Source organism: Motacilla alba, chromosome 3 (assembly GCF_015832195.1).
Source record: "Motacilla alba alba isolate MOTALB_02 chromosome 3, Motacilla_alba_V1.0_pri, whole genome shotgun sequence".
NCBI classification, from domain to species: Eukaryota; Metazoa; Chordata; class Aves; order Passeriformes; family Motacillidae; genus Motacilla; species Motacilla alba.
Genome location: NC_052018.1, coordinates 86,768,963 through 86,792,088, shown reverse-complemented (window position 1 = coordinate 86,792,088; position 23,126 = coordinate 86,768,963).

The following is a 23,126-nucleotide window of genomic DNA, read 5'->3' as shown; positions in this document are numbered from 1 at the left end:
AAGCCCCAAGTTTTGTTCAGGTCCTGGATCATTGATGGAGCCTCAGCCAAGAAAAGGCCAGTCCTGAAAGATGAACACATCCTTTCTGCTGTTGGCTGTGGGCCAACACTGTAGAAATTATTTTTCCCATTGCTTACACCTATGTGAGTTTCACAACTGCCTGCAGCTCTGTTGGAATACAGGATCCCTTCAGAGACTGGCAACTGACAAAGTGTCATTTCTTCCTGTGTAAATGTTGGTTGTGTGTTTCACGTTTGAGGTACTTTCTACTTTTCTCTCTAGAACCAAATCTTACTGCATTTGTTATAGGCATAGAAGCTGGCAAATCTCATTTTTTTGAATATTCAGGATATGTGTGTTCAGGTGAAATAATTCACTAAAATTAGAGGTTCTAGAAAACTTAGCATCTGCAACATAGCTACTTGAGAAGCCATCTCCAGCGCTCTGAGAACAGAGTGGTGTCACATTTGCTGTTAGCAATTGAACCCTTGCTCAGGCCTGAGATACCATGGCAGACCTGACAGCAGGATTTATTTGGATACCTGGTCTTATCATCCTCCTACTCTGGGAACCGGCTCACGATGACAGCTGTACTTAGAAGATCCCCCACACTAATACTACTCACATTAAATGTCAGCCCAGTTACTCAGCCTGCTCCAGCTCATACTACGTGGTCAGAACTGCCTCAGAATGACATTAACATTTGAGATGTTTTTCTCAGTTATCAGCAATCCTTCTCCAAAAAAAAGAGTTGTTACTTCAAAGATTAAAAAAAATACTTCTTAAGCTATCAAAACTACAACATTCCTTTATATTTGGATATGAAATTCTGTGAACATTTTCCATTTCTTCTCTTTTTTCTAATATATATTTATATACACATCTGTCATTTCTATAAGCTATTGGGGTGGTGTTTTCTCTTGATGACTAACTTTACTGAACACTAATATATCTGTCTTGGTACACATATGTCCCTTCTCCCACAACATTACCATATAAACCAAGGTCAGATGATTCAGTTAAAAGCCAGATTGTTCCTGGCACAGCTCTACTTATGTAAACAGAGCACATTACTTATTTATCTAGCTGGTTTGTTTTTTTTTTTTAAACAAAGCAAAATTCCAATAAGAGCAATGGAAGCACAAAGTACTTCTCAGTCCATTGGGTAGAAGTTGATAATTTAGGACACACATATAAATAGCAGTTTGGAAGATGATGCTTGGCATTTTAGAGAAGCAACGCAAAAAAAGAAGGCATGAAAATCCACGTAGGACAAAGATACAAAAGAAGAAACAAGTCAAATACTTGGACTGAATAAAGAAAGCAAGCTAACAAATAGCTTTAAATGGCACTCTCTCCCAAAAAACAAAGCAAATTAATATCACAAAGACTCAACTCCCTCATGGAGAAGCCCCAGAAACAAAGAACAATGGATGACTCAGAGAGGAGCAAAAGAGCAATGAAATATTAACTGAACATAGACACTCTTGATGTGAAAGGCAGTCTCTGTCTTCAGTTTGCATTTGTGTGTATTGTACAGAGAGGAAGGCAGCACTGCACCATCCCAGGGCACACATCCCCTTGGCAGACTGTAGCCCTGCTAACATCATGTCTCGCAGCTCCCTTTACATTCTCCCAGCAAGTTAGACAAGTCCTAGAGAGCATCTGGCTTTTGGAGATTTTCATTTACTGAAAAATTTAATAAGCAACACAAGATTACCCACCCAGCCTTTCCAGATGGCCTGAGGTCTTCCTTCTTAGTCCTGAGTGTAATTCCTACCAGCACAACTCATCTTTGTCATTGAGGCTATCAGACTCCTGTTTCTTTATGTATTTTCTGTCAGAAAGAAGAGAAAGTTTCTCTCTAGAGCAACTTCCTAAGCATCTCCCTTTTTCAATAAGCAGATCACAGTTTCCCCTTCAATACTTCTCTGAGACAACTAACAGATGTTCTTCTAATGTTAACTGGGATGCCTCCACCTGGTAAGCACATGGCCCCATTCCTCAGCTTCTCTGCTGCTGTCCCAAGCAGCCGTCTCTTTAAATGACAATTGTGGGATAGTGCAGAGGGAAAGATGTTGTCATATATGCATATATGTAACAGGAATTCTATACTATCATCTCTTTATTACAATGGTTTCGTACCTTTTCGGTGTTTCCTAGTGAGCAGCTCCTCTGAGCACACCCGTCCTCTCTCACCAAGTAACCGACTGACTCCAGTTCCCTTCCTACTTCGGGGAGTGTTCTCTTGACAAGCCAACCCACTCTTTTATAACTCCTGCTGTTCTTATTACACAGCTGTGGCCTGTTGAAGTTAGGCCTTCTCATTTTTGATAACTGCCCCAGCTGCAGCTCTTTAGGGGTAGGATTATTTTCTATACCATCTCTATTCTATCCCCCCACAGAAAGATTGTAACATAACCTACACAGCATAAATCAAGGAATGGTGCTGGCCATCCAACACAGTCAAGCCTCCTTTACACCTGGTTTAAAAGACAATACTTATAAGCAATGACAGCCTTATATAACGAAGAAGAAGAGTGCTGTATGACCCTAAAGTGACCTGCTGCAGTTGTCATTCTTGCTGCCAGATAAAGTACTGTGGCAACATAATAACAGCAAAGAAAATGCATCAGTCTGTAAGGCTTGGCAAACCATTCTGGAATGAGTCCAGGAATGACAAATGGGTTTGAACAGCCAGATGTAGCAGCATGAAGTGACTAGGCTGTATGGACAAAGACATAACAAACTTCAGGAAAGTGTCCATCACCAATACAGTTATAAATAATTGTCGTGTTGGGAGATGGAGCACACAAGCTGAATACCGTCATGATCTGTGTCTCCAGTTAAATAGCAACTAGGCAGCTTTGGAGTAGATATGGATATGTAACTGGACAGGAGCAGCCTTTAGGAAACTTTCCTCCATTATTGAGCTTGCTGCAAAAGCACTCTACATTGAAAAGTTCTGGTGCTCTTTGAGTGTGAATTTTATGCCTAATTATAGCCTATATTGACTAGATGGCTACATAACATATTATCAGTATCCAGAAACAAGCAACAGCATCACTAACTTACTCTTGGACACAATTTATCCTGCCTTGCTCCACCAGCACTGGAGAAGATAAAGGAGCAGTATCTCACCTAGATCATGAAAAGGAAGCCAAGAAATAAACAGCTGTGGTGAGAAAGCAGAGAATACCCGCTGCAGCCCTGCACTGCATGGCCACAAACTCTTGCTGCAGCTTGTGTTTGCAGAGAAGCTGAGTATGAGTCAGCAATATGCCTTAATGGGGGAGGAGGGTCAATGGTGTGCTAGGCTGCACTAGTGAAATTGTAGACAGCAGGTCAAGGGAGGTGTCTATTGTCTCTTTTCAGGACTTTTCAGATGACATCCAGAGTACTGTACCCAATCTGAGCTCCCCAGGGCACAAAAAACCACTGTGAAACTGAAGGAGGTCCAGTGGAGGTATCCTAAGATGACTCAAGAGCTGCAATACATGAATTAGAGACCTGTGTTTGTTCAGCCTACAGAAGAAACATCTGATTTGGTGGTGCAAGTTCACATATTGCACTGAGAAGACAATTTAGAGCAGTGAAGAATACAGTAAGTTATAAAAGAGGGCTTTCTTTTTCTGTGGATATGCTTTTCTCTCATGGAAGGAGAAAAACATACCCAGAAACTCAGTGTTTCATGAGTCAGATTTTAAAATCTCTTTTTTTTTTTTCAATCATCTGCCACAGAGAAGAAAGTACATTTATGTTATTGTGAAAATTGGAAAACCTAAAGACTATTTTGAAGGTATTATAAACATTTTTTTTCAATAGTATTGTGGCCATCAAAAAAACATGCTTTCTTTTGCGTAAACCACAGCATTCTCCAGAAATCAGCTAACTGGGAATGAGAATAAATCTTTTGCACCCATAAGAACTCTTGATTTTAGCACCCATTTTGGTGATAACTGCCTGTTTAGATCATAGACATATGATGTGTTAGTATTGTGCTCGACCTTTCAGAAAGCAGAGACGAGGTTAAATGATTCAAGTCAATATATACCAGCACAATGATATATAACAGCTATGGTGTATGACCATCAGGTTCTCTGCTAGCAGTGGTAAGAGGAAACAAAAAAAAAAAAAAAAAGAAAATGGAAGAGATTTTGAAGCAGAGTTATGGCTGTTTGACACTCAATATCTGAAGGAAGATGAAAAGAAATGATGCTCAAAAGAAAATATCTATAAAAGAGAAAGTAGCCTGTGCCAGCTCTTAAGAATGGATGATGGATTCACTATTAGCTCAAATAAGCTCAATGCTATGAACAGTGTCCGAGCCTTTCAGTCATTATCTCTATAGTCTGGTATTTTCTAAATATAGTAAAAGCAGTGTGAATAGGTCACTGGATTTACCTGTAGGTATCCCATTAGTATAATATTTGGAAAAAATATGTCTAAATGAACATTTTTCTAACTTGATTAAAGAGCTTTTTCTGCCAAACAATCTGAAAGACTTAGAACGTCTTTGAAACATGAAGTTTACAGAATATTATGGAGGATGTGGTGGAATTCAGAAACAAAAAACCCAAACCCCCTAAACATAAAAGGTGTTTGAGGAGAAAATGGAGAAGACATGTTGAAAGTCAGCCCACAAATCTCTAAGTGAGGATGGGAAAAGGAAGGCTGGGCAGGACACAGAAGGAAGTATCATCTCTAGCTCAGTTGTGAAATGCTTCTGCATTTTGCTAACATCTCCTTCCTTGAGAAATTCTCTTAGAATTCTTCAGAATCCTCTTAGCCCGTTTTAAATTAGATCAGGAAATATGCCAATAGTGCAAACACATTCACAGACAAAGCCAAAACACTCTTTGGAAAGCTCTAAGTAGATGAGGTAGATTATTAAAGTATGATGAAAGTATGAGGAGTTCTGCCCTGAAGAATGAAGTGAAAAGTTCAGAAGAAAAAATGATTAAAACAATGATATATATTCAGACTGCTGAGAATAATTCACTCGATGGATGACTTCAGTTTTGTACCTATCTCCTAAGGAAAGTTATCCCATCAAAGGATATCCCACCTGACACAGATTGTTCAGGGCCTTATGCCATTACATTCTCAGGTCCTCATCCCCCCCTGCTTCACAGGGCATCAAAACTCTAATTCCTGTGGATCATAAAAGCTGCCTTCCCTTTTGACAATCCTAACATCTACTAACACAGTGATTAGACTGCTCACTTGCAGTGATGTGGGCATCGAAATTCATATCTCCGCTCCAAGCCAGGTGAAGGATTGAAATAAATCCAAATTCTACGTTTCAGTTCTTTTAATAATGTCCCAGCTTGAAACCCACAGCTCCAGCAAACATGAATCCTATGAGGAGAGCAAAATGTTGGCTATGAAGAAACAAAAAAAAAAGTCTGTTCCTCCACTTAGCATTTTCAGATGGTTGTCTTGAAGGTCAGGATACTGATCAGTAACTTTTGAATTCCATTGAGCTTCAGTTGAATGCTATAGTTCCTATGTTTCTTCATGGTGAGTCTGATTGCCTGTTATATTCACATTTCTATTCTATACACATTGTGATGGTGCTACATGAGTATTTTCATCTGCTCTTTGAAATAACTTTGACATTAATTTTGTTCTTCTTTTTAATGTTTAATTTCTTTTGGAGATCCATGAAGTTATCCAACAATGAGTACATCTGTCAAAGCCCAAGCTTTTACAGTTTTCTCTGTGGAAAACAACAGGCTTTAAGTAGTTTGGAGCACCCTCATCTGTTCTTTCTATCACTTCTGTGTACTTAGCAGTGTAGACTCATGCTCTTCCAGGATTTCTTTTTGCCCAATGTCTATTACAAAAGAAAATTGTCTGCCTGTCAGATTTTTTCCTGTCTCAGTTCCTTTGAAGAACAGTTCTTACAATTATTCCTTTTTGTTCAGTTCTTAAAGTCTGTTTCACTTCATATTCTACAAAAGAAGCACAGATCATCTTTTCTTCTTTTGATGTTCTCAGTCGACTTCATTAAAACTGTTCATAAGAAATGGAGAATCTAGAATGGGGCAGAATAACCAGATATTTCAAAAGTACATTTGTGCTTAGCTGTTCAGTTCACAGGGAGGAGAGAAATGGCATGAGGAAATCAATGCCTTAAAAACACATTGTGAAACTCACTTTAAAACATAGATAAATGGTGAATGTCTATCTAATGGTGACAACACTTCAGGCTTTGCTGCAGGCCTGTTATTATAGTATGACTAAGATTCAAGCTTCTTCCTATTTTTCCATGTCCTTCTCCTCTCATCAGGAATGACAGCATCATCTTCCTACTCACTAAGCATAACCAAGGCACCATCCTTCCTCATCCCATCTCCCATATTCCCTTATATCTTGCCTCTGTTTAAATCTTACTACTCCTTTCTCCACAGCTTTGCAAAGACCACTAGTTTTGCCTGAGGGACTGCCAAAGTGTTTGTCCATGGGCCTATAACCATTTGCTTGACTATGCTCACCTCCACTTTTTCAGCTGTTGCCTCCAGTCTTTTTACCACTTTGCCTATGCCAATCGTTTTTACTACTTTTTACTTTACCTTTTACCTTCGTAACCAGCTCCACCTTGCTTTCTTTTTGCCATCTTGCTACTTTAAACATAAGCTTTCTTAAGGCTTTAAAGACTGCTACAAGGTAACATCATAGATCTCCTTTGATACAAAAATGACAATGCTAGCCCATGTTATTTTTCTGACAAACACATCTGTAAATAACTTTCCTGATCTGTCATGACTGATATGTGACATAATATGAAAATCCCTTTCAGAACCTAGGAAAACTTCATCAGCACATTCTTCAATTTCCTTCTTAAGTCTTTTCTTCTCCAGGTCTTTCAGCTAATCATAAATATTTTGGAGGGTGAACTAAGACCACTCTATAGCATGCAGAATGACACAGATAAAACTCCATGTCCTACTACAGAAAACAGAAAACAGGAGATGGGCAGGAGAGAAAATAGGAAAGGTGGGTTAGAAATGACAGCTTTAAATCAGGTCTCAGGTAAACTGCATACTGACCTGGCTGTACTCCAAGCTGCATATATATGAGGAAACATCATCCAGTTTTCCAAGCCAGAGAGACAAAGGGCTCTGCAACTCCACAGGGACAATCCTGGTGCAGTGGGCGGGCAGCAAGGGCAGCACAACGGCCAGTGAGGTCAGCACAACCATCCCATACACCAGGCACTGAGCTTGGACACGCTGAGCTGGCCTCAGACTACTTCCTGGAGTCCTCTGCAGGGAGAATGAGAGGCTTGAGAGACTGAGGCCATCATATGTGAGCCCAGCATTAGTTTCTCTTATTTTGTACCTACTTGCTCAAAGGTAATAGAAATGCTGTCTAGGTTCATATTTACTCACTCTTTTTTCTATGGACTTTGAACCGTAGCAGAATTTAACACCTGTAGCAGGAAGAGTGTACCTCTTCTGTTTGATCTTTTCTTATGAAAGTTTTTGTGCAGGTTTCCTGCACCTGCTAAATAAAGAGATGTTCAGACAACATCCACCAGCTTACTTCAACTAATGACATTTTGAAAGGGCACAGAATTATGCAAGCTCACATGTGATGATGACAGTACCCTTAAGTCCTTTCTTTCAGACTTGATATGCAGCTCTAACTAGAAACCTCCAGTCCTGAAAACAGCAAGAAAGACTTTAAAGGTTTAGTCATAATGAAACAGAGCCCAGAAGACAGAAGGGGATGCAAAGCAAAAGAGTCCATGTGAAATAACAGGACTCAGAAGTGAGGTAAGCTTCAAAACATGAGGTGAGACAGTAAACAGTCTAGTTTTCTCTAGCTTTTTTTTTCTGCTTGTAAGTACAAGTGACCTTTGCTTTGAGAAAAGAAAGGCAAGCATGCCACAGTCATCCTGACAGATGTTTGTACCATCGCTTAGAACTCAGTCCCACATTGCTGGTCTGGCATTCAGCACAGATGACAGGGGAAGACATTTCAAGCAAGGGAAGGGAAATGAGCCTTTTAAATTGATAAATAAGTCTGTGAAAATGACAGTCAATAAACTAGTTAATATTGACAAGCTTTAGAGATGCTAAAATATTTTTAAAAAGCAAAAATTTTCTATCTTATTCTCAGTTTCCTTTAGTGGGTCCCCTCTGTCTTTTTTCATTCTGATATCAGAGATCTGGCTCTTCAGTTTCTGTGACTCCCTTTTTCCTCCAGCCCAGCAGAACTGGAGGAAGTTTTCTGAAACTCACCACTATCTTCAGCTCTGAGATCTCACTAGAGGAAGCAAGTCCATTTTTCCCTTCCTTGCCCCAAACTGCCACTCTTCACAGATGCCTGCTGTCTCATCAGGATCCTCCAACAGGCAGTTTCTTTTGTAATTCCCTTCTCAGCTAGCTTGCTGTGTGGTACCTACTGTTATACCCTCTGCAAGGAGGAGAGGCCCACAGCCCATTCTCTCCTACGCTCCCTCTGGAGCAAATTCAGACAGCCACTTATCTTTCCAGAACTCCCTGCTATAACTGCCTGCCTGGAGTGTATAGCCCCAAATCTCTTTGGTTAGAGGGCTATATAAGCAAGGCATGGCAGAGGTTGGAACCTACATTACAGAGGTCATGTTTTTTTCTGAGGCAAGGGAATACTCATTCAGTCAGCTCAAAAATACTCTGTGACTGAATAAATTCTGAAGGAACTGAAGAGGAGATTAGAGGACCAAATCCCAGGCAAGGGAAAACAAGCAGTTGTGATGGTTAATAGACACAAGGACAGCTCATAGGAAAAGAATAATGAGACATGGAGCATGATGTAACAGAAACAGGCCAGATGGCAGTACAGCTGTGGGGAAACTCAGCTAGCTCTGAAATGAGTCTTCAGTTACTCACACTGCTGACTGCAGACCCGACCCACTGACTGCAAAACAAGCTCTGCTTGTCTCAAGCAAGTGGCAGTTTGTTAACAATTACCCGATTGAAAGCAAAGTGGAGCAGGTGATAGTAAGACATCTGCTATGGCACATCTGATGAAGAGCCATTCAAGAATGTCCACGGCCTCTTCTTCTTTCTATGACACAGATTTAGAGATACTTTAGAAAGCAGAAATATAATTTAACTTGTAAATAAATCAACAGCTAATAACTTTACTTAGTACTGGATAATCCAGTCAACATCAGTGCCAGGAAATCTTTTGAAGTCATGTAATACCTGCGTGGATGACTCAATGGGAAAACAGGAAAACTAATCCATAAATAGTTTGAAAAAAAATAATAGTATGGAATTTCTGTGATATCTGTGAATGCTTGTAGTCTACCAGTGACAAAAGCTACAAAGGCAAAAACTTAACACTAGTCTAGGTCAATTCTCATGTGAATCAGAATAATTCTTGAGAAACACCAGTGCTCTTAAATTACTAACTTTCATGCTAGAATTTAGCAGCTACCAGCTACCCAATATACAGCATGGTGCTGTTCTTACAGTAACAAGAGTTAAATGGAGCAGTGTTTCAGTTTTAGAACAGTGTGCTGAATGTATGTCCCAGAAGTCTCTTCTGGGAAAATGGACTATGGAACCAAATGCCAGTCTCCAAAGGAGTGAAAAATGAGAAGCAGCAATGATTTCAAGTGACTTTGCATGCAAGCTCCTAGAAACTGTGCAAACTCTACAATTGCCTGAAAGGAGGTCGTAGTGAGGTTGGGGTCAGTCTCCTGAGTAACAAGCAATAGAACAAGAGAAAATGGCTTTGAGATGTGCCAGGAGAGGTTTAGATTGGATATTAGGAAAACATTCTTCACCAAAGAGGTTGTCAAGGTTTTGAACAGGCTGCCCAGAGAAGTGGTTGAGTCCCCATCACCGGAGGAGGCGTTTAAAAGACATGTAGATGAGACACTTGGGGACATGGTCTAGTGGTGAGCTTGGCAGTGCTGGGTTAATGGCTGGACTCAATAATCTTAGAGATCTTTTCCAACCTAAATGATTCTGTGATCCTATGATTCTATTATTTAAGTCATCCTCTGGGATTTAAAGAAAAAAAATCTGCAGCTGATATAAAAATATATAGAATATTGCTGTTTCTGCCTCTGGTACTGGAGAAGAACTTCATGCACAAGAAAGGCAGAGTTCAGTGCCAGAATATTCAGAGACATTTAATATTCATCCACAAACACCAGCTGAATGGTTTCCCTAAGTAATGCCATTAGTCTGCAATTCACTGACATTCTCCCATGCAGTTCAAATGGTTTTCAGTGCATCATGACAAGTGTCACTGACAAGTGCTTGCCCTTGAAATATTCATGGCTGAATGTCATTCAGATGGGAGGTCAACTGTCCACCCCTGTAGGAGCAGTGCTGAGGAATGAAGAAAGAAAGCACTGGTTTTCCCCACCTGATGAAATCCTCCCACATGTATCATCAATTTTTGCTCTTTTTGCCTTGCAGCCTATTGAAACATCACAGGACATTTATGTGTCCCAAAAGCAGAGTGCTTCGTTATTTGCACTGCTTCATCATCACACTCCTTATCCACACAGAAAATGAACTGCTGTTCTTTTTCATTGAGAAGCATCAGCTGTTTGTTATTGCATTGACTCTGTTATACATCATTTAAAAATCTCTGGAATTATGTACTTGCTATTAGATCTTCCTCTCCAGTATCATCCTTCACTGAAATTTCTGATTGCAATCCACACTGTTCAGATGTAAGGATGAACGACATCTTACGAGAAGGATTAGCCATGTGATATGAGCTGTATGTGTTTTTTCCCTGGCATTTCACTTCTGAAGAACTCATTCCATCCTTCAGATGGCCTATAAGCCCTGTAAAATATTTCACCAATTATAAACTGGCTTTTTACGGAAAAAAAAATCAACTGAGTATGGTATAAGAATGGATGAAGAGAATATCTACCACAGCATTTTGTCAGCTTCTTGAGAGCTAACAAACTGTCTTCTCTGATGCTATGTGCAATGCCATCTTAAATATCCCAAGCAAGAGTGATCTGACTTTACTATGAGAGGTTATTCTAGAGTATAAGAGCTACTGCCAGGAGCATCTGACATGGTGCATTTCTCTCTCCATAATTCCATGTTTTCTTTTCCAGCTATTCCTCTTAAAGGCATCCAACACCAAGGAAAAAGGGAGCACTTACTTTTTAAAATAATGGCATGTTCTTATGTTGTGCTCCCTTGAAACAACACTGACCAGTTATATCAGTTACGTTAAACAGATTTCTGTCCAACTGCTAAGCAAGGAGTTAAAAATAACAAGATTAAAAACAAAAAGATTAGGGGAGCAATAGATTTGGGAAGAAAATACTAGGAAGGATTTAAAAGAAGACTGAAATTTTCAGGTAAAGCCTTAAGATACTACTGGGATCACCAGAGCATGGCATGGTTATTCAGAGAGCTAAACCAAGACACTCTCCACTATTTTCACACTGATTAGAGCCAACTGAAGGGTATAAAAGGGATTACAAGGCATGGCTGCATACAATATCTGAGAACAAAACTGAGGAAGTCAGTTCTAGTCGTGCCTTTGTAATTCAGCCTGAATTAGACAAAATCCCTACTGTGAGCCTAGAAAGAATTTAGAAAGGGAATATTCATGTCTCTCTCTAGTCATAAATCATAGTGCTCATTTTTAAAAGTTCTCTATGAGTCTCAGCCTGGCACAACTATAAACTATTTAGATTAAGCAAGCTTAGACTTTGCCTCAAAATGAACGAGCAAAAAGAAGAAACGTATATCAAAACCTCATTCCCCACTTCTGAACTCATTTTGGTAAATAGAACCAGCCATAAATCCTGCAAATGTTCTTGACTAGTTCTTTTTCATTAAACTTTATCACCCATGCAAGTCTGGGTTATCAGCTGACACACACACTCTCTAATAAAGATGAAGAACTTGTACAGCCACTGGAATGTGAATTAGGAATGTTATGTTTGATTTAGAGTTTGATGAAGAAGAAACAGATTTTACATCTGCATTACTGGCTCAATGCTGTTGCTTTGCAGCTAGGTTGGCATTTCAGGAAGAAGAAAGTTTCTGCCATACTGCAGTTTCAGTGCACTAATTTTCTATTGCAAGGGGACACTTAGACACCCACTGTTCAATAGTATCCCCCTTTCACCATAAATCATCTCTTTCACTCCCCTTGTGGGAGTCTTTGTGGCTGGCTTACAAGATCGCTACAATCTTTTTCTCTAACACCTCCATGAATTTCTGTTCTATCCAACTGTTCACTGTTTACAAAAACCCCTCTCCTGAGGATAAAGATAAATATTTCATCATCTGCAGCTCTCTTAGAAACCCAGAAGAAAAGGGAATAATAGGCATGGTTTCCTGGACAGACTCTGATCTCCATACACACATTGTCTTTTGAAAAAATAAATAAAAGCAAGCCCAAACAAATTATTTACTTTATTGAGAGAATAACATCAATTTCAGTATAAGGCCCTAAAGAAGATTACTGATTGTCTTGAAGATCTAGGTCCTTCAGGATCTGAAATACTGAAGAACTTCTTAACAGGTATAAGAAGAAACTCTAGCTGATCAACAGGACCGTGGAGGGCAGTGAGGAATTTTACCTTTAGGTAAAGAGTGAAGATATATACTGCCAGTTTTAAATATGGCCTGCAGTCTTATCCCCATCTTAGTCCCTTTTATGAATCTATTGTCATGCAGACTTCTCATGAAATAATTCCACTGAGGAGGGTTTGTTTTATAATGTCACTGAAAAAATTGTGGTTTTACACAGAAACTGTCATCAGAGCTATCCCATGGAAAGCTTCATACCTGCATGTGCTTCTCAGTGTACACAATAACCACACTATTATCTACAATTATTAAGAGATGCCACTCCTATGACTTCTAAATTACAGCTGAAATACAATTTGTGATGGAATAAAGGATAAGCATCTTGCACCGAGCAGCAAGCAGTAGCAAGAATTCTTAGCTAATTTCAAGATCAGAAAATTCCAAGGACACAATGAAGAACACTGACAAAAGCTTAAACATCTTGCTACAACAGAAAGCCAAAGCTGTCTCTGGGCAAGCACCTGCCTGTTATCAAACACTTTAGCTATTAGATTAATTTCTTGTATGGTTAGATGCATGGAGAATACTTCCTTTCTCTCTGCAGGGTGAAAACTTGAGTGAGCTGACCAGCCTTAAACCAACAGATTTCTGTAAGCATCTTGGCAAGACAGAGAAAAATGTCAACTGTTCGGAAATAAAAGTTAGAACATGTGATATGATTGCCCCTGCATAAAACCAGAAACAAACCAATTTAGTCTCTCCAAACAGGTCTTTCTGGAGTGCACTGTTAACATACCCTAAAGTATTGATAAAACGTGACAGTTTTATAATTCTTTCCCAAACACAAAACATTGTCCAGCCATTCAGACTGAGCTCTGAGATGACTATTTGCAAAACATCCATCCATTAAAGTCTAAATTTAGATTCCACAATACACAGCAGGAACAGGACAAGGGTTAGGCACAGGTCTTCCAATTTTCTTCAGATCTGGGGCAGAAAGGATCCGGTCTGGTCTCTGGCATGATTCAAAGTGACTTTCTGTCTTCTTACAATTAGAGCCTGCTTCACTGAGCCAGTGGCCTTTGTGGAATTGTCTCTTGTCCTACTTCTTTACTCTAAGGGATGTCACCTTTGTGAGTGAATAAGGTTGATTATCTTCCCTCAATAGAGAACTATTTTTAATTTTTTTTTTTTTTTTTTTTTTTTTAGGGAACCCTGTTAATTATCCATGCAGACTGATGGCAGCTGAAGCAGACCCGAGAGTCAGGACCTACACATTGTTAAGGATTCCTTTCAGGACAGGAAACCAGCTTGTTACTCTTCCTTTGTTAATTCAATTTCCTGGGTGATGAAATGAGCTAAATTGCAGGTGCTGGCATGTGTAGTGGAAGTGTGCGTAGGAACAGGAAAAGTGGATGAAAACTGCTACACTAAAGAAGAAATTAAAAGAAGCAGCAGTGCCATGAGGACAGGGAAGAAGTAAGCAGCAGATTTAGGGTGACAGGCATGATGATGCTGTAAGAAAAGAGGAAACAACATGCAGTTCAGCGTACATAAGTTATGCATAACCATAAAATAATAGTTGAAACAGCCATCATTAGAATGCCTAAGAGGTGAAGCATTTCCTATGGAATATAAGGGTAACAAAGCAAGAAAAATAAATGGCAACCATTTTTAAATATTTTTCATCATTTCAAGTGAAATTAAATTTTTTGTGTTTTCCAGATGCCACTTTTCTTGAGAGCTTACTTGGTATGTGGGGAGACATCTGTGTATGAAGTCCACGTAACACCGCCTCACTTAACGTGTCTGATACAAAATCCATTTTGGAACCTGTTCTATATATTGAGACACACTAGAAACGTCTTTATTCTGCTCAAAATACCTTCTTGAGCTCAGGAATACGGAGCCTTCCGGGTGAACAAACAGCTGCTCTGATGTGAAAATTCTGTGCGTTTCCTAAGAATTTTGGGAACAGTAAGGATAGGCTTTCTAGCCACGACTCTGCTTTCCCGGTGAAACGTGACCGGTCTTTCCGCTCCGGGGGCGGGGGAGGAGGCAGGTGTCGTCGGACGGAGCTGAGGGCAGGACGGGGGGGCGCCTCACACGTGCACGGAGAGCAGCCGCGGAGGGCGGAAGGTGCCGGTGGCCGGAGCCAAAGAGAAGACAGTCGGCGGCACACAGTGCCCGATTTAATCGCCCCGAGGCGCCGCCGGCCCGGCCCCGCCGACGTGACCGGCGCGGCGCCGTGGCGGCCCCGCTACGTGCGGCCCCGATCGCCGCTTCCCGGGGCCGCCGCGCCGCCCCCCGGCTACGTGAGCGCCGGCAGCGCCCGCGGCGGGGGAGCCGCAGCCGGCCCGCCCGACCCCTCCGAGCACGCAGCCCGGCCCCGCCGGCGGAACCGGGGCACCGCGCAGCGCCGGGAGCGTCCGTACCTCAATAAGTGCTCACCGCGCAGGGAGCAACGCTGGCCTGCGGAAGCTGAGGTCGTAGAACTGGGATGAGTCCCCAGTCTGTACATTTTAGGGATGAAGAATCGCAGTTTGTGCTAGAGACTGAGGATTCATCGATTTGGAAGTGACTGAGAAGGAGGGATGTGGACTATGAGCTGCCCTGCTTGCAGCCGTGAGAAAAAGGATACTGTGTCCAGTTCTGGACTCCCCAGGATAAGAGAGACGTGGAGCTCCCAGACAGGGTCCAGTGGAGGGCCACAAAGATGATGAGGAGTCTGGAGCATCTCTCTTATGAGGAGAGACTGGAAGCTGGGCCTGTTAAATCTAGAGAAGACTAAGAAGGGATATAAGAAGTACATATAATTTTCTCAAAGGCGGGTGCCAAAAGGATGGGGCCAGAGTCTTTTTGGTGGTGCCCAGCAACAGGACAAGGAGCAGTGGCCATAAACTAAAACACAGGAAGTTCCATCTCAACACAAGGAAGAATTTCTTTACATTGAGGGTGTCAGAGCAGGAACAGGCTACCCAGGGAGGTTGTGAAGTCTTCCTCTCTGGAGACATTCAGAATCCACCTGGACACATTCCTGTGTAACCTGCTCTAGGTGACCCTGCCTTGGTAGGGTTATTGGATTAGATGATCTCCAGAGATCACTTCAAACCCCAACAATTCTCTGATTCTGTGAAATGTGATCCTAGGTGCTCCCAGTGTGAAATGCCACAGCACAAGTGTGAATATTCAGTAGGCCACGGATGAGATGCTACCTGCAACTCTGATTCAGTCATCTGATTCTGGTCACTCACACTCAAATACAGGTGAACTGGGACTTGCATACCTCCTGAGAAGACTTAAAAGCAAGATAAGGAGGATGGAATCTTTTGCAAAACAAAAGGAGAGGGAAGAATACTGAATACTTAGCCAGGTGGAGCTCTATCCATTCATGACAAGTTTTATATATATGTATATTTGCAGTGGCAGGAAAACTGGACTTGAGCAGGGTGTCATTTCCAATCGTCTGGTAGATCAGCCAGGAGTGTCTAGATACCTCAGTGATAAATCATGCAAATAAGTAAATACAAAAACAGTAATGACTTTCCTAATGTACTTATGCAGGGGCCTCCAACAGCTGTGCAAATGTGAATGCCAGACACATATCTATCACTCAGCAAAAAGCTAAGCAGGAATTATTGGCTTCGTGTTGAGCTGGGAACACTGATGTATAGGGAGGCTGAGTATCTGGTATGAGTCTATGCCACAGGTTTTCCTGTCAGTAACCACAAAGCTCCATTGGGCTGAACTAGCAACACAGAGAAGACCTGGAGTGCAAATACCCTGCCTGCTGTAAGAACCATCCACTGCTTAAAATGGGATGAGGGCCCTGTCAGTTTCTGGGGAGTGGCCTATGTTGTGCTGTAATGCTGTATTCTTTATATCCCGGGGATAATAGAAAATAATCAGAAGCTTCTCTGTCAATCAAAGCAACCTTGAAGTGGCTCTACATTTTGCTTGGGCATATCACAACAATGGAACAGGTTCCCCCTAAGTGAAAGAGCCATGTAACTGAAAAAAACCCCCAAAACATCAAAACTGAGTAAGAGACAGAACTGAAAGAAACCACAGTAACCCTAAATTCTCTTTTACCACAGTAAATGCAAGTCTTCATTTAGATTCAACCAGCAACAAAAACTGCTTTGCATCAGCCATCCTTCACTGGCCCATACTTCCCAGATACTTGTCCACACTCTCAGCATAAGCCTGTAACTGCAGGCAATCTAGTGAAAAAGCAGACACTTTCCTTTACAAAACTTGGCCCATAAAGAAAACACAAAAAGAAACCAACCAGCTAGAAAAACTCAGTGACAGGCTTTTAAGAATTTATCAAAGAAAACGTGTTGGTCTGCCTGTGTAGGCACTGGCCTCATAACAAAGGCCAGCTCTCAAAATACACATCAGCAGTAGGAAAAAAGGTGAAGTCGCTCCCTGGTCTCATGCAGTCCTTCATGTCCTGCACCCCAACCCGGTGGTCTCAGGCAAAGCTAAAACACAAATCTTTCCATCTAGAAACTGTCATTGTCCCATTATGCCTGAATTCTGGGCTGAAAAAAAATTGTAGAGAGCAAATAATGCATCAGTCTAAAAAAGGTTCTCTGCTGTTTTCACTTTTCCCCCACAGGTCATATTCCTGTTCCTTGAATACCCAGCTTCTTCCCTGAAGCATTAGAGGAGCCCAGCAGAGCCCCAGCACTTTAACTTTCTAGCACATCTGATACCCACAGAACTCCACTTAGTGGGAAGCTGAACCTGACCTTCCTCCATGATGCTGGGTAAACCTTGGGAGTCTATCCCAGTTCTTTCGTTGGTTTGCTTCAGGGTTCGTACAGGTGAATTCCTTTTTGTCAGTTTTCTCTACTGGAAAAATAATGGTTCATTTTAGTCTCATGATGTTTGAGTGTCCCCTGAGTCATGAAAGGTTGAAAGTCAACCAGAGAGAAGACATTTCCCATGGAATGGCATCTGTTTACATAAGTTTTATTGCAGGTGAGTTATTGGACAGCTTCAGCTCATAATTTTTAATCCTATCTAGTTATGTTCCTGCAAACAAATCTCCACATTTCCTTCGCCTGGGAAATGAAATAAGTTTATTTAAATGGCATTTAGAAACCTGTTTCCTACAGCAGACATAATTTTTCCTTTCTGTGAGGCATTTGTCATGACACAGCACATACAGCAGAAAAAAATTCTGGGCTGGGCTCTGTAGCATTGCTGTTGAGTCACATCATTGCTAGCAGCCACCAAGTAAAATGGTTGTGGAAACCTTTTCCTGGACCTGTATAAATGATGTCAAATGCAAAGCACTGGAGCATCGTATATTGGATTCTTCCTTACATGTTCTAGGCTTCACATTTTGGCACAAACATATCATTTCCCCACATTTTTAGGCAGTAGTCATATTTGTATTTAGGCCTGCATCAAACAATTTTATAAACTCATGTGAGACCAAAGCTTGTCCTAAATAACTAAGAATGACAGGTAGGAAAAACTATTTATTTTGAATTTATGAATGCTGAATAAAGCTATAAAATTGCTGTACCATAGAAAGGTTAATATTGTAGTGAATCAGCAATTTTTTATCACAGCTGGTATCATATAACTCCCTGAAAAGGGAAAAATATCTAAGTGAGTCACTGTCATTAATAGCCTTCCATTTAAAAAGGACTGAAGAACTGTCTTAGAAGAAACGTACAACTGTCCTTGCACCCACTGGTCTGTAAGGGTTGGAGATGTGTCATGGAAAAATCCCAAAAAAAAAGAAGGAACAAAAAGCAGGAAGCGGCTTTTGAAAACAAGGATGTTAAGACTTCAGGGAACTCAAAGGAGCACACTTTGACCAAGGGAAGTCTTTTGACCATTGTACTACGAGAAGGAAAAGGTACTGAGTTGTGAGGGAAGGAGATGGGGTTTGGAGTATACAGACAGCAATTGGTAACCTACCTCTTGGGAAGAGGCAGGAGAGAAAAACATGAAGCTGAGCAGATTCTTCATGCCACAGAAGAAGTACATGTGTGAAAAAGATGAGGCATGGGATATGGCACTTATGAAGAGATGCAGGAACTCAGAACATCTGCAGTGAAACCTTTCCACAGAAACTAAAAGGCATGTGTCTCCCTCATAGGTGTAATTGGGTTTTTTACTCAAGAAATCTGAAAAGCTGTGGATCTTTGGTTTGCTATTGTATCAATTTCAAGAGCTTGCTTTCTTCTGTCTTCCAGTTTCCTGCACATTCAATCTCACTGTATTAAATTATCTGGTCTTGGCCAATGGTCCCACTTCCAAAATACTCCCCAGGCAGAATAGCATTAGAGCCAAGCTACAGCCATCACAATTTGTCTGTTCATAACCACCTTCTGCAGCTGCATCTCCCTACAGAAACCAGAAAAATTTCTGGGCTGTGATAGGAACCTAGAAAACAAGGTAAAATGGTCATAGGGAAAGGAGCATCTCTGTGTTAACCTTTGAGACAAAGATTTCCAGTTGTGAGTTTGCACTGAAGCAGAAGAGAGCACAATTTATGAATCTGTTTCTTCAGTATTGGCATGGGGCTGAAAGGACCATAGCTACATCCTTTAGCAGTGGAAACTTCTGTTTTCTCTTCCCTTTGTGAGGAAAACTGAGCAAGCAGAGGGGGGAAATGACCCTGCTTTGGCTCACCTGTGCAACCCTCAAGCCCAAGTGAAGACTTGCCAAGCATAATCTTGGGTTTTCGGTGCTGATACACTGAGGACTGGCAGGCAGTTCAGTGCCCTGTTCTCTAAGTAGTGGCAATTGCAAGGAAGAAGAGTCACTACTGCTTAGGGAATTGCTTTGTATGGACTGGCAGTGCTGTACCCTTTTTAGTGGTCACAGGGATAAGAGCATCTCAAAGTTTTAGGGGAAAGATGGTATCAGAGACTTACAAGTGGGGAACAACAAAGCAACAAACAGTGGTGCAGCTGCCCTTGGTTTTTCATTGTCTCCACACTGGCATTAGATATGAAAAGAAACCATGAGAAGGGAGCCATCAAATAAAAATGCTCATTGATGTAAATTTAAGCACAATTAATCACAGGTGAAAATTATGCTTTTTAACTGTCCAGAGAGTACTGCTATTGCTGCCTAAGCACTTCTTGTGTAGGAGCTATTGTCCCAATGTGTTTGATTAAAGAAGGAATGTTTGCCAATAACAACAGACACAAAAACTGAAGCTAAAAGTTTTAAATGGTCACACCATATTTTCAGATATGAGGGCCATGTTAAACTGTCACTTAAAATTGGCAACAGCTATTTCTTAAGGACCCTGTCTCTTGGTGACATTACTTATTAACTCAGTCTTTCACTGTTGACTCATTCAGACTCAGTCTAAGCAGGGAAAAGCTTACATGCCTCTCTTTTCAGCTACAAAATGTAAACATTTTTATGAAGGCAGAAATTGTGGTTAACATGCTACATGCTTGAAAATACATTAGAAGTCTCATGACTTAGCTGAAAGTAGCTGACAGGAAGCAGAAGAAAATGAGAGCTCCCTCAAGGCATTAAATATCCATCTCTATACCAAAGGTATGCTTCTGTATACAAGTTATTCAGGCATGAGGTCTCAGAAGAAAAAGCCAAGTGATGCCTCTTCACAGTTCAGCAGAAAGCCTACAAGTAAGAGCTAGCTGACAAGAGTGGTCTTCTAGGAAGTCTGAGACTTATGACACTCTGGCCTTCTGGACTCTGGATGTAATCTTGCACAAAGCTCTCTTGTAAGCCAGGTGAGTGCTTTGGCTACCATGCCTAGACTTATCAGATTCACCTGGAACATACTTGTCCTGTCCCATTAATATTGCAATATTGCAACAGGGGATTTGGTTTGTCTGCACCTGCATCCTAATGGTCTGTTTTCCCTCTGACCTAGTTACTAGACCTAAAACTTTGATTGTCTGGGTCAAGCTCAGATGCATGCAAAATTGGAAAATCTAAGCATGCTATTAAAAAAAAAAAAAGAAAAAAGAAAGAAACCTTTGCTTTCTGGAAAGTTCATGGTTTCATTTGATACAAAATGAAGAAATACCTTCAAGACTTCAGAAATTTTAATGGCCTTTTAATGAAAACTTATTTCCTTACAGTTATAGTGCTGTTGTGGATAACTGCAACAGAAATGCTGAGAGTGGTATGAACGTGAATTGAGTGTGGAAATTCTGAAAGAGACCCAGCCACCACACTCCCAGCCACCATCTTCCAAGGGCAAATCAGGAGCACCCCAGGACGTCTGTGTCATTACTGCAGTGAATGAAGCCTGCTAGTCCTAGGACTCTGATCCAAGCAAGTCTACATGCACCCATTTTTCAGTCATCTTGGGTACATTCATCTCCTCCTTTGCCTTAGGAAAACATTCTGGCCTACTTTGGCCAGAAAATTTGTGTATCCATTTTCTATACTGTCCCTCAGACTTCCAAAATCAAAAGCTTAGGTGCTTGACTGTAGTGAATCTAAAAGAACACAACTCTAATAATCCAATGGATGACTAAGGACTGTCTTAATGCAATAAATGAATAATGTCTTCAGTCCTAACTCTTTGTCATGCACAACAACCAGTAGATGGAGCTTATTTACCAGCACTGGAAGAGGCTCAATTCCAGCATTTTCTTAGATGGTAAATAGCAGCAAGTCACACCAATGATAAATTTATTGTACTGTACCTTACAGTGCACATCTTAATGTTCAGCACTGGCCTTGGTTGTGTCATTTTGTCAGTCCTTGAGTTTAAAAGAGATAACCCCTTATGTCATGGATCTCAAGATCCCCAATACAACTGAAAAAAGAATTACTAGATTAGTGTACCTTAAAATGTCCTTATTTACACACTCAACAAAAAATCTGTATAAGATTAAATGTGTATATGAACTAAGACATCTCGGCACTTGTGTGCAAAATTTTTAAAAAATGAGGTTTTTAAATGAAGAGTTTTTTTCTTCTTACCATAATTTTCTGGCTTTCAAGAAACCTTTTATTTCTACACTTTCTAATTCCATTTCAAAAAGAAACTTGTATAAAAAATATATATTAAAAAAACAAAATGCAAAACAATTAGCACATTTCAAACATCTCATCTAAGAAAGCTGCAGATTTTACTTGGGCATTTCCTGCCTTGAAATCTGTTTTGGCATTATCACACAGAGGTGAGTAATCTGCTGACAGCACTTCCTGTTCCAAGGGCCCCTCTGGGAGAAGAACTGGTCTAGGACTGACACATTGGCTTTTCTCCCAGCTCCAGCATCCAAGGAAGATCAGAAGCCCAGGCAGTAGACACTAAGCTCAGGGTAGTCTCTGCTTCACTGCATCTTAAGAGGGGCAACACAAATGACCCCAGCCCTGGGGAGGCTCCAGCTCACACTAAGAATTGTTGTGGCCCTTGCAGGACCCCAGAGTGTGGCCCCAAAGGTAATCGGACAGTTTTACTCCCCTGCCTGCAATCATTCACCTCCTGCCTGCAGTGCACAGAGTAACAGCGTAAAACTCTTTAGGTTCCTCTTCAGCACTAGGCTATAGAAGCCAAATTTCTTCCTTTTTTTTTTATTTTATCCTCTGAAAACTGGATATACAAATCAAAACCAGTACTGCTGGCTCTTACAGATTCTATTGTAAGTCACAGCCACCAGTCAAGCAGTAAACACTCTCAACTGTCCAGCTCTCATAGTGATGAAAACTCCAGAACAAGAAGCCCAGAAGCCAGATGACAATTTAAAATGCTCTAAGGCTCTTAAAAAGAAAAATCTCATGAGTTTTAAGCCAATCACGATGCTAGAATCTGAATATTTAGCACAGGTGGGGAAATCACTGGTTTTGTGGCACTAAAAAATGGTGGGTGCAGTCCTGAATAAGAGTGGAGCACAAGCAGCCTCATAGGAGCAGCCAGGACAATGAAGGACAGCAGAGGTTCCAACACTGTAGATTTTGCAGCCCCTGTGACAGGTTAGGCACTTACTTACAGAGGGTTTTGAGAGTGGCAACATCACGTCCACCTCATAGAAACAGCACATCCATGGAGAACTTCATCTTTGCTCCTTGGCTGGCTCATTGGTATCCAAGCAAAGTTTGCCTGGTGTATCAAAAAGTGTTGCTTGACTTGCTTGCTTGACTGATGTATCAACTACAAGCTCTTTTAATGACTTTCAAACATGGTGCTTCATTTTCTAAAACAAAGCAGTTTCTAAAGTTTTGGTTAGAGACAGTTTAAAAGTTTTAACTTATGCATATTGAACCAGAAATTCCTGAAGACTAGAACTCTTAGAGATCAGTCACTTTCTGCCTTACATATACTCACTGGACATAACATCAGCTAGTATATCCCGGAGCACACTCTTGAAATTGACACAGTAACAGACTGTCTTTGATGTTCACAGGTTTGTTGTCTGGGGTTATTTAACCACTGGCATATAGCTTTGATATGTAAAGTTACCTGTTACCAACTACAATTTTACCAAGGAAAGAAATTTGGTTACTTTGAGGGTCTCAATAGCTGCCAGTCACTAAAGTAAGAATTAGAAGAGAAAAACATCTGTCAGAAAAACCCTCTCCTTTCTCAAAAGAATGGCGGGTTTGTTTTTTGGTTTTTTTTTTAAATATGCC